The sequence below is a fragment of the Lepidochelys kempii genome, chromosome 5, assembly GCF_965140285.1.
Source record: "Lepidochelys kempii isolate rLepKem1 chromosome 5, rLepKem1.hap1, whole genome shotgun sequence".
In the NCBI taxonomy this organism is placed as follows: domain Eukaryota; kingdom Metazoa; phylum Chordata; order Testudines; family Cheloniidae; genus Lepidochelys; species Lepidochelys kempii.
In genome coordinates, this window is record NC_136384.1 from 120,046,916 (window position 1) to 120,061,564 (window position 14,649).

Sequence of the window (14,649 nt, forward strand, 5' to 3'; positions counted from 1 at the left end):
TTGTGGCACCTTAGAGACTAACCAATTTATTTGAGCATGAGCTTTCGTGAGCTACAGCTCACTTCATCGTGAAGTGAGCTGTAGCTCAGGAAAGCTCATGCTCAAATAAATTGGTTAGTCTCTAAGGTGCCACAAGTACTCCTTTTCTTAGCTAGAGTGTTTGCTATCCATGAAGGCTGCAATGACTGGCGGGGGAAGAAAGAGACCTGGAAGAACTGAATGAAACCCTGAGTCCTGGGAAACTATATGCACCGTGTATAGGAGAGTGGGGGGATGAATGGGATCTGGACAGAGCACAACGCTGGGTTTAATAAATACAGGTGCTAAATAGGAAAAGGGAGAACTGGCCAGTGAATGAAAGGAGAGACGGCCAGACACAGGGCACAGAGATTTGCTGAATGGGACAATCAGGGAGACAAAACAGGGGTGGGGATGGAGCCAGGAGAAGGAAATACCACGGGGGCTGGGGGACCGGTGGGGAGAAGGGGTATGAACATGGGGGTGGGGTGGAGGCCGGTGGGGAAGAGGGACTGGGCAGAGGGAGGGGTGTGTGGGGCATGGGGACAGGGGCAGCTGGAGGGGTGTGGGTGCAGGAGGGGAATGAGCTTGGGGGTGGGTGTGTGGGGGAGGAGAAAGGAGGGGCACGAGCAAGGGGGCAGCTGTAGGGGTGTGTGAGGCAGGTGGAGAGGAGGTGGGGCATGGGGGTGGGATGTGGGAGGCAGATGGGGGAGGGGCATGAGCAGGAGGGCAGCTGGAGGGGTGTGTGGAAGTGGCATGAGGGGGTCGGATGTGGGGGCCAGGTTGGGGGAAGGGCATGACCACGGCGGGGGGCAGGGCAGATGGACGGGATACGTGGGGAGATGGGGTGTGCGGGATAAGTGGGGGAGGATAGGAGCACAGGGACAAGTGTGTGGGGGGGTGCGGGTCACGTGGGGGCAGGGCCCGAGTGCGGGAGCGCCTGGAGGTGGGTGCGGAGCAAGGCAGGAGCGCGGGGGCAGGTGGGGTAGGTGCGGGATAGAGGGGGCAGATGGAGGGGGTACGTGGGGAGATGGGGCAGCCCGGGCAGGGCAGATCTCGGGGGGAGCCGGAGGGGGGCGTGCGCGGCAGGTGGGGCAGGGCAGATCGCGGGGGCAGGCGGGGCAGGGCAGATCGCGGGGGCAGGCGGAGGGGGCGGAGGGGGCCGTGCGGGGCAGGGCAGATCGCGGGGGCAGGCGGGCCAGGGCTGATCGCGGGGGCAGGCGGAGGGGGGCGTGCGGGGCAGGGCAAATCGCGGGGGCAGGGGGAGGGGGCGTGCGGGGCAGGGCAGATCGCGGAGGCGGAGGCGGTCAGGCGGAGCAGGGCAGATCGCGGAGGCGGAGGCGGAAGGGGGCAGGCGGGGCAGGGCAGATCGCGGAGGCGGAGGGGGTCAGGCGGGGCAGGCGGAGGGGGTCAGGCGGGGCAGGGCTGATCGCGGGGGCAGGCGGAGGCGGTCAGGGCTGATCGCGGGGGCAGGCGGGGCAGGCGGAGGGGGTCAGGCGGGGCAGAGCAGATCGCGGGGGCGTGCGGGGCAGGGCTGATCGCGGGGGCAGGCGGAGGCGGTCAGGCGGGGCAGGGCTGATCGCGGGGGCAGGCGGAGGCGGTCAGGGCTGATCGCGGGGGCAGGCGGGGCAGGCGGAGGGGGTCAGGCGGGGCAGGGCTGATCGCGGGGGCAGGCGGAGGGGGTCAGGCGGGGCAGGGCTGATCGCGGGGTCAGGCGGGGCAGGGCTGATCGCGGGGGCAGGCGGAGGGGGTCAGGCGGGGCAGAGCAGATCGCGGGGGCGTGCGGGGCAGGGCTGATCGCGGGGGCAGGCGGAGGCGGGCAGGCGGGGCAGGGCTGATCGCGGGGGCAGGCGGGGCAGGCGGAGGGGGTCAGGCGGGGCAGAGCAGATCGCGGGGGCGTGCGGGGCAGGGCTGATCGCGGGGGCAGGCGGAGGCGGTCAGGCGGGGCAGGGCTGATCGCGGGGGCGGGCAGGGTGACGCCTGCGGCGGCCCGAGGGCGGAGGAGGGGGGCGCTCTCCCTGCACCCCCCCCCCGCGGCCCTGCAGCAGGCGGCGCCCCACTGCCCCGGCGCGGCGCAGCCCCGCGCGCTCGGAGCCGCTGCCCCACTCGCGGCGCCCGGCGGGGTGGGAGGAGGCGGAGGATGGCGCTGGCGCTGCAGCCCGCCTGGGCGCGCCCCCCGCGCGGCTCTCCCGCCGCAGAGTGAGCGGGCCGGGCGCTGCAGCGGGACTCCGGCACCGGGCGGGCTGCAGGCGGAGCGGCGCCCGCTGGGTCTCTCTGCCCCGCGGGGGACGGGGTCCGGCCGGCCGTCTGCGGGAGGAGGCGAGCTCGGCCAGCCCAGGTAACCGCGGGGAGCCCGTCCGGGTTTGCCTCTGTCTGTCCATCCGTAATGCGCCTTTCTGCGCCCTGGGCAGCCGCTGCTTTTAATCTCCGTCCCCCGCCCGCCTCGCCTCGCCTCGCCTCGCCAGCCGCTCCTCTTCGCCTCAGCTCGGAGCAAACCCCGCTCCAGGGTCTGATCCTAACCCCCCGCCCCGGCAGCTGTGCAAGCCAGCGATGGCTTTTGGGGGGCGGGGGGGTTCCCCTCGGGTGACCGGACAGCGGGCGGGGGCGGAATAGGCGCCTAAATAAGACAAAGCCCCGGATGTCAGCGGGACTGTCCCTATAACATCGGGACCTCTGGTCACCCTCGGGTCGCCCGGCCCCTCCGGGCTGGGGAATGAGCAGCCGCGGCTGCCCAGAGCCCGCCAGCCTCCCACCGCTGCCGCTCTGAGCGCGCCGGCGGCTTTCGCGCGCCTGGGCTCCACGCGGGCGGGTCTCGCCGCCGGGGCCGAGGGTAACGGGGGAAGAGGGGCTCGCCCCACGCCGCCGGCGGGCTGTGGAAATCCGCCCGCTCGCGTGCTGGTTTCCAGGCGGGTGGCGCTTGGCGGGTTCTCGGCCGCTGGGTTCCGTCTGGGAACGGGGCTTCCCCCCCCCGCGGTGGTTTGGCCGCTGCCTCGCGTCCCCGAGCGGGTCCTAAGGGTTGAGCTTAATTCTTTTTTTTTTTTTTTCTTCACTGCGTTATTCCCCCTTTTCGTAATCCCAGCCGCAGCTGGGCTCTGAGCTCCGAGCGGCCGGGGGAGATCCAAGGGAGGGGCGGGACCTAGGCTTGAGTTGGAGGCTGGAATTGGTAGAGGCTTGCTGCGCTGGAGGGATATGGCTCAGAGTTTGTTTTGTGTCTTTTCCTCGGTGCCATATGGCCTGTGATGCCCAAGAGTGAAGCTGCCCTAGACTTAGTACTTCCATCCTGGCTGAGGTGGTCGACTCAGGTGAGGCGCTCCAGCTCTTAATGGTTGACCCTTTCACTGCCTGGATCTCTCCCGTCCCCGGGCAGGGCTGTGACCCATGTTGCTGAGACCTTGACAGACCAGATTCTCCCGGCATGGTTCTTGATTCATACACTCTTAAAACAGATGTGCGTGTTTTCTATTTTGGTATCTCAGTCTTTGATCTGCTTAATTTATTGGTGCATGTCTGTATGAATATAGACAGCATGGTGTTTGTGCCTATCACCTATTACTCTCTGTGTGTGTTATATAGTGTGTTGTCTTGTAAATAGCTTGCCACTAATCATGTTTAATGGGCAATCTTGCTATACCAGTCTTGTGTCTTCTCTACTAACATAATGATCAAAACAGTTAAAAATCTGCCTGGAATGGTGGTTTCTTTGACTAATGGACATTAATAGTGCTGCCAGCATTGATTTACTTAGGACCAATCCAGCTTTTCCATGCAATGTCCCTGGATTTCTTTATACCAGACACACACTGAAAAGTCCTACTTCAGTGGTTGCCACCTCTTTTTTCCTATCAGTCACTTAAAAGAAAAGCTGGCTCAATAGAGACAGAGACCCTATTGCCAACATTATCAACTACAGTCTGAATGTTCTAGTGGAACTTGTAAAAGGACAAGAGGAGGAACTATAGTTCAGTGAATGAAGAGCAGATGGGAATGCAGATGTATGAACAAGTTAGAGAGAACAGAGAGCTGTAGGAAAGTTTGAGGACAAAAGGGTTGAAGTTAAACGAAAGGAGAAGAAAGAGAGTAGAACCAGAGTGAAACAGGAGATGGAGAGACCTCTTCTGTTCCTTTCCCTCCCATTATTTTCCCCCTTTCTACTTTTCTCCTGCTTTTTGTGGTGACTTGGAAACTTCTCTGCCTGGAAATTCAATAGAAGATTCTTTTGATAGCTCTTCTATCAATATTTCTCCTCCCCAAACTCCCATTGATATGAGCTGTCTTTCTCATATGCAAGCTCCAGCCTTTAATCATGGAGTCTTTCTCCTAGTTTTCTTACATCCCCTGACTTTTCCTACAAAGATCCATGGTTTCTGTTGATTGAGAAGTAGAAACTGTCTTGATATTTTTCCCTCACTGCTATAATCTTTTAAAAGTTTGAGAAAATATGGCTTCTGAGCTTCAGTAGATGACATACTTTCTGTAACTTTTTGTCTAAATTTTGGCTGGCTGTGACTTGACTTCGCCTAGACGAAACTACTGGAAAAGAAAACGAGCGGATCTTTAGAAAGAAAGAGACTCTCTCATGCCAAGTCAGGTTTGTTACGTTGTCCCATTTGGTTTAAAATGAGTTACTAAGGTCTGAGAATCATGTTTCAATTTGGCAGTCAAAATTGCATGCCATGCAGCCTTCTACTAGCATGAGTGTACTGTATCATTAAAATGAAATATTCCAGCGGTTTCAGCAACTGATTAGGTACTGACATTAGTTGGAATCTCAATACAGAACTGGTTCACTGTGATTTTATTTATAAATACACAATTATATAATCCCTTTGATAGGTCCATACTTAAGATTTGTATTTACAGTAGAACCTCAGAGTTACGAACTGACCAGTCAACCACACAGCTCATTTGGAACAAGAAGTACACAATGAGACAGCTGCAGAGACCTCCCTCCCCTCCGAAAAGGCAACTACAGTACAGTGTTAAATGTAAACTACTAAAAAATAAAGGGAAAGCAGTATTTTTCTTCTGCATAGTAAATTTTCAGAACTGCATTAAGTCCATGTTCTGTTGTAAACTTTTGAAAGAACCACCGTAACGTTTTGTTCAGAGTTACAAACAACCTCCATTCCCCAGGTATTTGTAACTCTGAGGTTCTACTGTAATACAAACCTGTAAATCATGTTAATGACTCAAGGGATCTGGTGATCTTGGGTGGTATGTGTGTGGTTTTTGTTTTGTTTAGCATTTAACCAAAATAATTAAGAAAATACATTTAAATGTACTTCAGAGAGCCCTCTTCTTGAATTCTGCCATTTGATGTTGTTCCCTTGTATTCATTTTTTCATTGGTGGGGTAGTGGAAATTGGGTGCTTAACTCTTAGTCACAGACTCCTTGGAATCATTTTATATTATCAGCTATACAGAGAGAGTTACAGACGAAAAACTTCAGGAGAAAAGTGACTAGTGATATTTCCTTTCCCCTCTACTTCAAAACACATGACTTAAAAATGAAGAACAGCTTTTGAGTCCGGTTAGTAACTGAACCAGTGATCTGTGCAAGTAGGCAACAACTAACTCATGTTAAGAGGTGCTAAGAGATCTAGTCAAGATGAAATATTTGTCACTGGGAAGTTTTGCAGTGCATTATAAATATAAAAAATAATTTTCATCCTAAGATATGCAAAGAGAAAATTGGACAACTATTAAAGCATTCTTAGCACAGGGATGAAGCTTGTTAGAAAATCTATAATGCAGAGTTGAAGGAGAAATTGTTTGGAACCTGTAAATGTACATAGGGTTTAAATAGGGCAGACAGTAACACAATTGTGATGAACAGCTCAAAGTATCTTAATGAGGAGTGAATTGCTTCAGAAGGGCCTGATCATAAGGTAACAGGGGTTTTGTGAAATCTTTCATTGAATTTAATGTGGCCAAAGTTAAATAGAAGTCTCTCGTTTAAACCAATAGAATAATATTTCTTTAAGCAGCTTTCCTCCTTGGGATTGTTCCACCATTTTGTCTCTTTCAGTTCCCAGATGTTTTGTTCATTAACTTCCAGATGTGAGATATTTCCATCAGAAATCTTAAGTGCTGGGGGTTGGGCAATGTTACGTGGTGTCCTGTCACCATGCTAACTTTTTATAAACCATATTACAGTGCCCAAACAGTAAATGCAGAAGTCCTATATGGTGACTGATTATATATAAATATATATATATATATAATTTTACAAAACTACACAAGGTATTTTGGATCTTAAGAAAGCATGTGTCCACTTTGCATACATACTTGATTCTATGGGTCAGGAACACCTAAAAGAAGCCTAAGGAATGAAATAGTTACACAGTGGGACTGGTATCTTTGAAAAATGGCAATAAGAATATAATTTGAGTTTGTCAACTTCAGCTGTTTCTCTTTAGGGAATGAAAGCTGTATGTATTTTTAAAGGACACTGTCAATTCAAAAACTTCAGACAGAAGTGCCATTTTTAACTGCAGTTGTGACAAATAATACCCAAATAAGAAACATGTAACTGAACAAAAAGTCTGATCTTTTCAGTGTGTTTACTTTGTGGATTAACATCTTGTCCATAGTCAGTTTCATTGTTCTCCCCCTCCCCGCCCCATCACAGGTTCTGCTCTTGTTTGTGAGGATCTTTTAAACAGCAGCAAAGGAGAGAAAAAGACTTCTAAAAATAGGAAAATGTGGTTGTAGATATTAGCAGAAACTCTTCTTTTAATTGACTAGATTTTGAACTGAAAGGGCCCCTTTAATATCAGGTTGTTATAATTTACCTTTTGAATGGAAGAGGTCTGGGCTGACACACCCATTTTAGCTGTCGGAATTAAATGATATAAAAAAAATCCGTATTATTTCCCAAGAAATTTGCTCATGAGCTATTTTAAGTAATAGTCAAAATACAACTTTCACCATGTGTGTCTTACAACAGTGTGTCTGCATATGCTATTAGGCAATGCTATATAAACATTACATTCTACAGTATTGCAGTGTAAGAACTGTCCTGGAAATTTTCAAGTAACTGGGGAACTTTCATATATATATATATATTTTAAAAGAAACTTTAAAGGGCTTGATCCAAAGGCCATGAATGTCAATGACAACACCCTCCTTGACTTCAGTGGATTTTGGATTAAGCCCCAAGTTAGGATTTAGGTGAGGAAGGCAAGATTGCTTCCAGAAAAGAAAGTAGTACTCCACAGGAAAAAGACTGCTGTTTGTGTTTTGAGGGATTTGGGTTTTGTTTAGGTTAATCTTTGTGGTATAACTGCTTTAAAAGAAGTGCAAATATTGCCAGTACATTCTCGCTGTTTCAGCACCTGTGCTATAACAAAATGTTAACATACGAAACAGTCCAGTATTTTGTGTGTGTTTGGTTTTTTTTAGTGAAGAAACGGGGAAAAGTCTGAGAAACGTCTGCTCTAATATCTCCAGCCCGCTTCCTCCTCCCTTTCTGTTCCCACCCTCCCCACCAGTAGCCCCGAGCTGATTAACTATATCCCTGAATTCCAGATTCTTGGGTTTTGGTGGGCGGAAGAATATGCTCTAGAATTAAAATATGTTCTAATATTTCTGAGAATGCGAATATTACTTTACAAATTTGTAACCATGAAAAGTCTACTTTGTATGACAACAATTTGTCTATAGGTGCTCGTTTCTTAATTGGCTTCTCCATTTTCAGACCAGGATGGCTCTGCTTTTCTGTATGGTGGAACAATATTCTTTCTAAAGTCAATATGACCTATTCGGAGTTTCTGTAGAGATAGTTTGCTGTGCATGGACCAACTTGCTAATCATGTTGTATGTCCTGCATCCTCCTCTTAGAAAGTCCACCTTCATTTTTACGTCCACAATGCAGGCAATTAGATTAGTGGGTATAAAACTGTGAGTAGTTTAGTTCAAGTGGTGTTTACTCTAGAGGAAAGAAGAATTTCTTGTTAAAAAGAAAACAAATGTTCTTCTTCTACTTCTGACAGAAGAAAACATTACCCTTAGACTTGTCTGCTCAGGTTAAAAGATCCTGGTTGGTTGGCACACTTTACCTCTTTCTGACAGTATGCGTAGACATCTGTTGCGGATATGATATCCATGTTGCCTCTGACTCTGTTTAGGTCAATTTTGGGATGAATGGCCTGGACAGAATCCTGCACTGGCAAATGTGCAGACACTTATTTTTAAAAATATTATCAGGGAAGTTGGATGACTAAAGTTACCCCATTTCTAATGGGGAAATACAGGGCAAAGCAGGGCTAAGCATTGTTCCTTGCAGTTTCATAGCCTGTGATTCTCACGCAAGCAGCTATACAGGTGATCTGTTTGGTGGAAATATTATGAGCAGAGAACAAGAAAGCAGTTTGCAGTTACATCAAAAAATTAGACTATAAATGATATTAGAGGGAACGCTGTTTGGGCTGTCTGTAGCAATGAGAATTGAGTGGTACACTAAAGTTTTGTACCAATGTTAAGATTTTTAAACATCATAGAACCAAGCATTTGGGGGGGAAAAAATTTAAGCTTGAATTTGGCATGCTACATACAAACTGGAGGCTATCTTACCTGTTATTAAAAATGTGTTGGTACAAAGTTTGCAAGTCCAGTATCTTCTTTCTGCTTCCATTTCTGACTAACAGGCAAAGTTCTCTGAAATGGTTTTTTTTTGTTGTTGGTGTGTTTTTTTTTAAAGCTTACTGAAAAGGGTGCTGATGATCTTGGTAATCATGTGGAGTGAAATACAGCTAGGAGGAGGTCTATGCACCACTTAAATCCTACTCAGTCCTTATTTAAGGGACTGAAGTGCTGTATGAACCTCTCTGCACAGGAAGAAAAGGCGTATTTGTGGCACCTTAGAGACGAGCAAATTTATTTGACCATAAGCTTTCGTGAGCTATACAGCAGCTTATGCTCAAATAAATTTGTTCGTCTCTATGGTGCCACAAGTCCTCCTTTTCTTTTTGCGGATACAGACTAACATGGCTGCTACTCTGAAACCTGTCCTCTCTGCACAGGGTGAATTTCAGACATGGTTTAATGAATATGTTAGTTTCTTTGTGTGCTAGAAAAAAAATCTCATCCTATAATATGCAGAGGAGAAAACAACAAAAAAATGGGATTGAAATCAAAGTCGAGGCTATTCTGCATAACACGTTGGAGATTTAAGAGAATGGTAAAATTTGGCAAAGGGAACCCATGCTATCTTCCATTTTTAAGTATTTTTCTTTCTTTCTTTTAGGGAGGACATGTAAAATGATGTGTTGGCAACCTGTCCTATGTCAGCAGTAAGCAAAGACTGTTCTTGGACATTATTGGCCATTTAAAGATGGCTGGCTCTTGTTTGGATTAAAAAAAAGACTATGGCTATATGTTTTTATTATGGAGATGTTGGTTGTAAGATCAAGTTAAGTGAGTTTTGCACTTAGAGATTCAGTCCTCACTTTATATGTAGACTAGGGCTGTCGATTAATCGCAGTTAACTCATGCGATTAACTCAAAAAAAAATCACGATTAATCACAGTTTTAATCACACTGTTAAACAATAGAATACCAATTGAAATTTATTAAATATTTTTCTACATTTTCAAATATATTGATTTCAATTACAACACAGAATATAAAGTGTATAGTGCTCACTTTATGTTACTTTTGATTACAAATATTTGCATTGTAAAAATGACAAACAAAAGAAATAGCATTTTTCAATTCACCTCATACAAGTACTGTAGTGCAATCTCTTTATCGTGAGAGTGCAATTTACAAATGTAGATTTTTTTTGTTACATAACTGCACTCAAAAACAAAACAATGTAAAACTTCAGCGCCTACGAGTCCACTCAGTCCTACTTCTTGTTCAGCCAATCGCTAAGACAAACAAGTTTGTTTACATTTACGGGAGATAATGCGGCCTTCTTCTTATTTACAGTGTCACCAGAAAGTGAAAACAGACGTTTGAATGGCACTTTTGTAGCCCGCATTGCAAGGTATGAACAAGAAGTAGGACTGAGTGGACTTGTAGGCTCTAATGTTTTACATTTGTTTTATTTTTGAATAGAGTTATTTTTTTTGTACATAATTCTCCATTTGTAAGTTCAACTTTCATGACCGAGATTGCACTACAGTATTTGAATTAGGTGAATTGAAAAATACTATTTCTTTTGTTTTTTACAGTGCAAATATTTGTAATAAAAATAAATATAAAGTGAGCACTGTACACTTTGTATTCTGTATTGTAATTGAAATCAAAATATTTGAAAATGTAGAAAATATCCAAAATATTTAAATAAATGGTATTCTATTATTGTTTAACCGCACGATTAATCGTGCGATTAATTCTTTTAATCGCTCGACAGCCCTAATATAGACCTATGTATTATAACTTCTTACTAGATATTGGTGGCTATTTAATATTACTGAGCTTAACACATATATCAGCTGCAGTAATAAGTAACCAATACCTGAAGTGCCTGGTTGATACTGCATAGCTCACTCCGACTACTCCTTTTATTTGGGGGTGTGCATGTGGGATGAAAGAGAACCAATATGCTCATCCTCCTGTTGCACAAAGATATGGGCATAACATGTCTTGCTTCTTTGTTTGAAGTTGTTCTGTCTGTTATTATGGGGTATCGCTAGGGCCCTACCAAATTCATGGCTGTGAAAAATGCGTCACTGACTGTGAAATCTGGTTTCCCCCTGTGAAACCTGGTCTTTTGTGTGCTTTTACCCTACACTATACCAATTTCACAGGGAGACCAGAGGTTCTCAAATTGGGGGGGTTGCAGGGTTTCCCAAAAGGGAATTGCAGGGGGGTCGCAAGGTTATTTTAGGGGATACTGCCACTCTTACTTCTGCACTGCCTTCAGAGCTGGGCTGCCAGAAAGTGGCGGCTATTAGCGGGGTGCCCAGCTCTGAAAGCAGCGCAGACATAAGGGTAGCAGTATTGCAACCCTCCCCCCCACAACTCCTTTTTGGGTCAGGACCCCTACAATTACAACACCGTGAAATCTCAGATTTAAATAGCTGAAATCATGACATTTGCTATTTTTAAAATCCTAGGACCGTGAATTTGGTAGGGCCCTAGGTATCCGTAAAGGTTCCACATGAATTTCAGTTGATCTATCATGTGTAGATTCAGCTGCAAGGTATTCTGTCACTGGTGCTGGCATAATAATCATTGAATTGCCTTGCTGAAGTTTGGTTTTGAGCCGTCGTTGCAGGCTTAGTGGTGACACTGGTGACTTAATGTTGTTACACTGTTTCAAGTTATGTCCATTTTTTCCTTTCCCTCCAGAATGAGTGTTCTATTAGACTACAAATATTAATTATTTAAATCAATGGTGCAGAAGAATGCAAAGGCCTGCAAATTTCAGGTCTAGCTGCATAGTTAGGAATTCTAGAAGGGCTGAGGGATTGATCTTGGCAGTTAAATCTCCGTACATATATCTGTTACTGCTACATTCAGCCAGCAGTGCCGGCGCATTAACAAATTGTCTCATGGTTGCCCTTTGTGGGTAACGAAAAGCAAAACAGCATTTCAGTTTGCATCAGCTAAGTTTTCTTGGGACATAACTTTTTAAAATTGTGATTCTATTTTCCCAATGATATCTGTCTGTTATTCAGGTCAGGGGCAGTCAACGTGTTTTTTTTTATTTGTATCTTCCTAGACCAGTGGGACTCTTCTTTTGACAGTCTGGGTAGTAGAACAGAGAGGTAAATTATATGAGCTGGGTTTTTCTTGGATGGTTTGTGGTTCTCATACAACACAGGCATTGGAACAGGTAGGAGTTGAGTGATTCATTAGAGAGATTAGGTGTGGTTTTTACAATGTGTAAGTAGTTGTGAGATGAGCTGTGTTAAATGGTAGGGGTATTGCTTTGATGTGGTAAGGAAGCTGTAATGCAGGATGTAAATGGACAATTTGGTTACATTGCCTGGGGTAATGTTTATTGCTTTAAACTTAATAGCATTTTTCAGGGTTTACTTGATAGTTCTACACTTCATGTTAATCACTAGAGTATAAAAGATTTTGCATGACAGGTTGCGGGGGGTGGGGGGGAAATAACCAGTCAGAATAGCATCACAAATCAAAATAACGTAAGACTAATTTGAGAATTACATCTCTTGTTTCAGAGTAGCAGCCGTGTTAGTCTCTCTTCTTGTGTGAGTAGCTATCACTCAAGTTACCAGTTCAGAACAATTTTCAGCTATAATTAACCTGGACTAGATTTTTTCTAGTGTATGCTCCCCCATATTTCACTGACACTCAATGAAAGATTAACTTGTTCTTCAAACTAGTCCTTTTCATTGTCGATTAATGTACTATCATTTAAACAAAACAAAATTAAATTTCATTATTGGAGGTGCAAATATTGCTGATTCAGTCAGATGAGATGAACGTTTTTGTTTGATGTTGTACTGCTAGTGAGATATAAATGTGAAGAAAAAGAACCGCCAGGAAAACAAGAGGGGGAGGGGGGAAAGAAAAAACCAACCATACTGGAAGAAGGCAACACAAACTGCTCAGCCCATGAGATTGTGATTTAACTACAGGGACTCTGCCCTGAAAGACGTAGTATAACTAACATCTACATTGATCTTTTGGATCACTTAAAGGTTTGTTTACCGGTTTTGACTGATACCAGACTGTACAGTTTTGCCAGCATAGATGGAACTCCAATTAAGAATTTTTTACAAAATGCATAGACTGCATTTCATTACCGGAAACTAAGTTATCTTTCCTTCAGTCTGATTGAAGGGAGTCACTTTTGTCCGTGGTTGCCTAGTAACTTAAAATAAAAAGGGTAGTTTTTGTATAAAAGCCAATAAAAACAGAAAAATGCAGCACCGTGTTATGCTGCTTCCAGAATCTGCAACAGTTTCTGGCACTTTTCGAAAGCTGCTCATACTTCCAAAATAAACCGCTGAAAACACATCAGAACTCCGGGTATCTGCTGATGGACTCTGGATTTGAAGGAACATGGAGAGGATGGGGAGGGATGGAAATTCTCATCATAGTCACCATGGATAGCTCATTGAAGATAGGTCTGCAGCATAAGTTAAAGCCCCAGTCTTGCAAACTCTGAAGCTATGTCTACACTATGCAGCTTTTAGCGACACGCCTGTGTCGATACCGCCGTGCCGCTAAAAGGCGCACAGGTTAGCTGCTGTTTGTCGGGTCTCCTGCTGACAAAATCTTCCACCCCCAGCAAGCAGTGTTGGCTTTGTCGGCAGGATGCCGACAAAGCGCTGTTCACACCGGCGCTGATCATTGACAAAACTTTTGTCTTTCGGGAGAGTGTTTTTTAACACATCTGAAAGACAAAAGTTTTGTTGTTCTGTTGCCAGTGTAGCCATAACCTCAAACAAGTGTGCAACTTTGTGCATACAGGTAACACTCTTGCTCCTTCTGATTGACTTCAATGTGAATATCTGTGAGAATAAAGTAAATAATGTGCTTAAGTGTTTGCAAGGCCATGGAAAAATCGATCAGTTACTACTTTTTATCCTGACTGATAATCTGAAAACAAGAAGTCATGCAATGCAATTTAAAGAATAGTACATTTAGAATAAATGAAATAATACTATTCACGACATAGTAATCCTGTAGAATTCACTGAAAAAACGTCAAACTTTTAGCTACAGTTTTTGAGTCTAAGTGCACTCGAGAATTATTACCATTAGCAGTATTTATTTCTATGCAGAGTTAAGACAACAGAAGGCAAACAAATCCCCTACTCCCAGGTGTAAAATGTTCACACATAGGGAGAATGGGAAGAGATCAGGAAGTTTTTTCCCTTCTCCAACATTTTTCAGTATGAAAAAGCAGCAAGATCTGACATGTATAGTAGTTTATATGAAGTTTGCAAACTCACTCTTAATCTAACCTTTCAAAGAAAAAGAGAAAGTGAAAAAAAATCATGCTTCTTTCATAGGTTAGAGGCCCTTTTTCTTAATTGAACAATTCACTGACATTCTTTTGAAGCCAATTTGCATTTAAACATTCAGATTATATCCTTTTCATTAGATATCTACATCTGCATGATAACAGAATATCACAATTCTCTAAACAACCTTGAGGGGGGCACAGCTAAAGCAAATACACCATTCTCCTTCCACATCCACAAAACAGCTGTTCAATCTTCAGGCAGAATGAACTACCACAAAATACAATAATCGGAATTGCTGAAGTCAAGGAGGTCCAGAATTAAAACAAGCCAAATCCCAAATGTAACATCTGAATATAGATTTACATGGACCCTGACCATGGTGTGCACATGGGAGTTTAATTCGTGTTATCTTAAATAGACATTTGCCAATCTCTCCCTGCTATAGCTGTACATTGAAGACTGTCAAGACCTTTGCTTAATGGGTTTCAGGCTCACATTATTGCAGACACAGTAACTTTATCAGCCTCTCAAAACAAACTGGAAATATGAAAATATTTTCTGGTGCAATATTACTTTAACATTTGCTTTGGTCCAGTTAATTGCTCATTTAAGTAACTCTGCAGTACTGTATTCTGTGTAGTTAGGCTGGCTAAAGTTTGGCAACAATTAACAATTGACAATAAAGAAGAATTATCTTAATAGCCTGGTTTAAATTCTCTATTCTCATGTCCCTC

At 45.0% G+C, this 14,649-nt stretch overlaps 1 protein-coding gene across 7 annotated transcripts in view; it reads left to right on the plus strand.

Annotated features, from left to right (window-relative positions):
• The first annotated feature begins 2,106 nt into the window (after positions 1–2,106).
• Positions 2,107–14,649, plus strand: part of LPAR1 (lysophosphatidic acid receptor 1) — a 99,357-nt gene continuing 86,814 nt past the window's right edge. Inside the window, exons 1-2 of one of the 7 annotated variants that reach the window (XM_073345593.2) lie at positions 2,379–3,320; positions 4,540–4,606. The gene's annotated coding sequence lies outside the window, so the exon portion shown is untranslated. The other 6 variants (XM_073345598.2, XM_073345597.2, XM_073345591.2 and 3 more) reach the window with 6 other exon arrangements.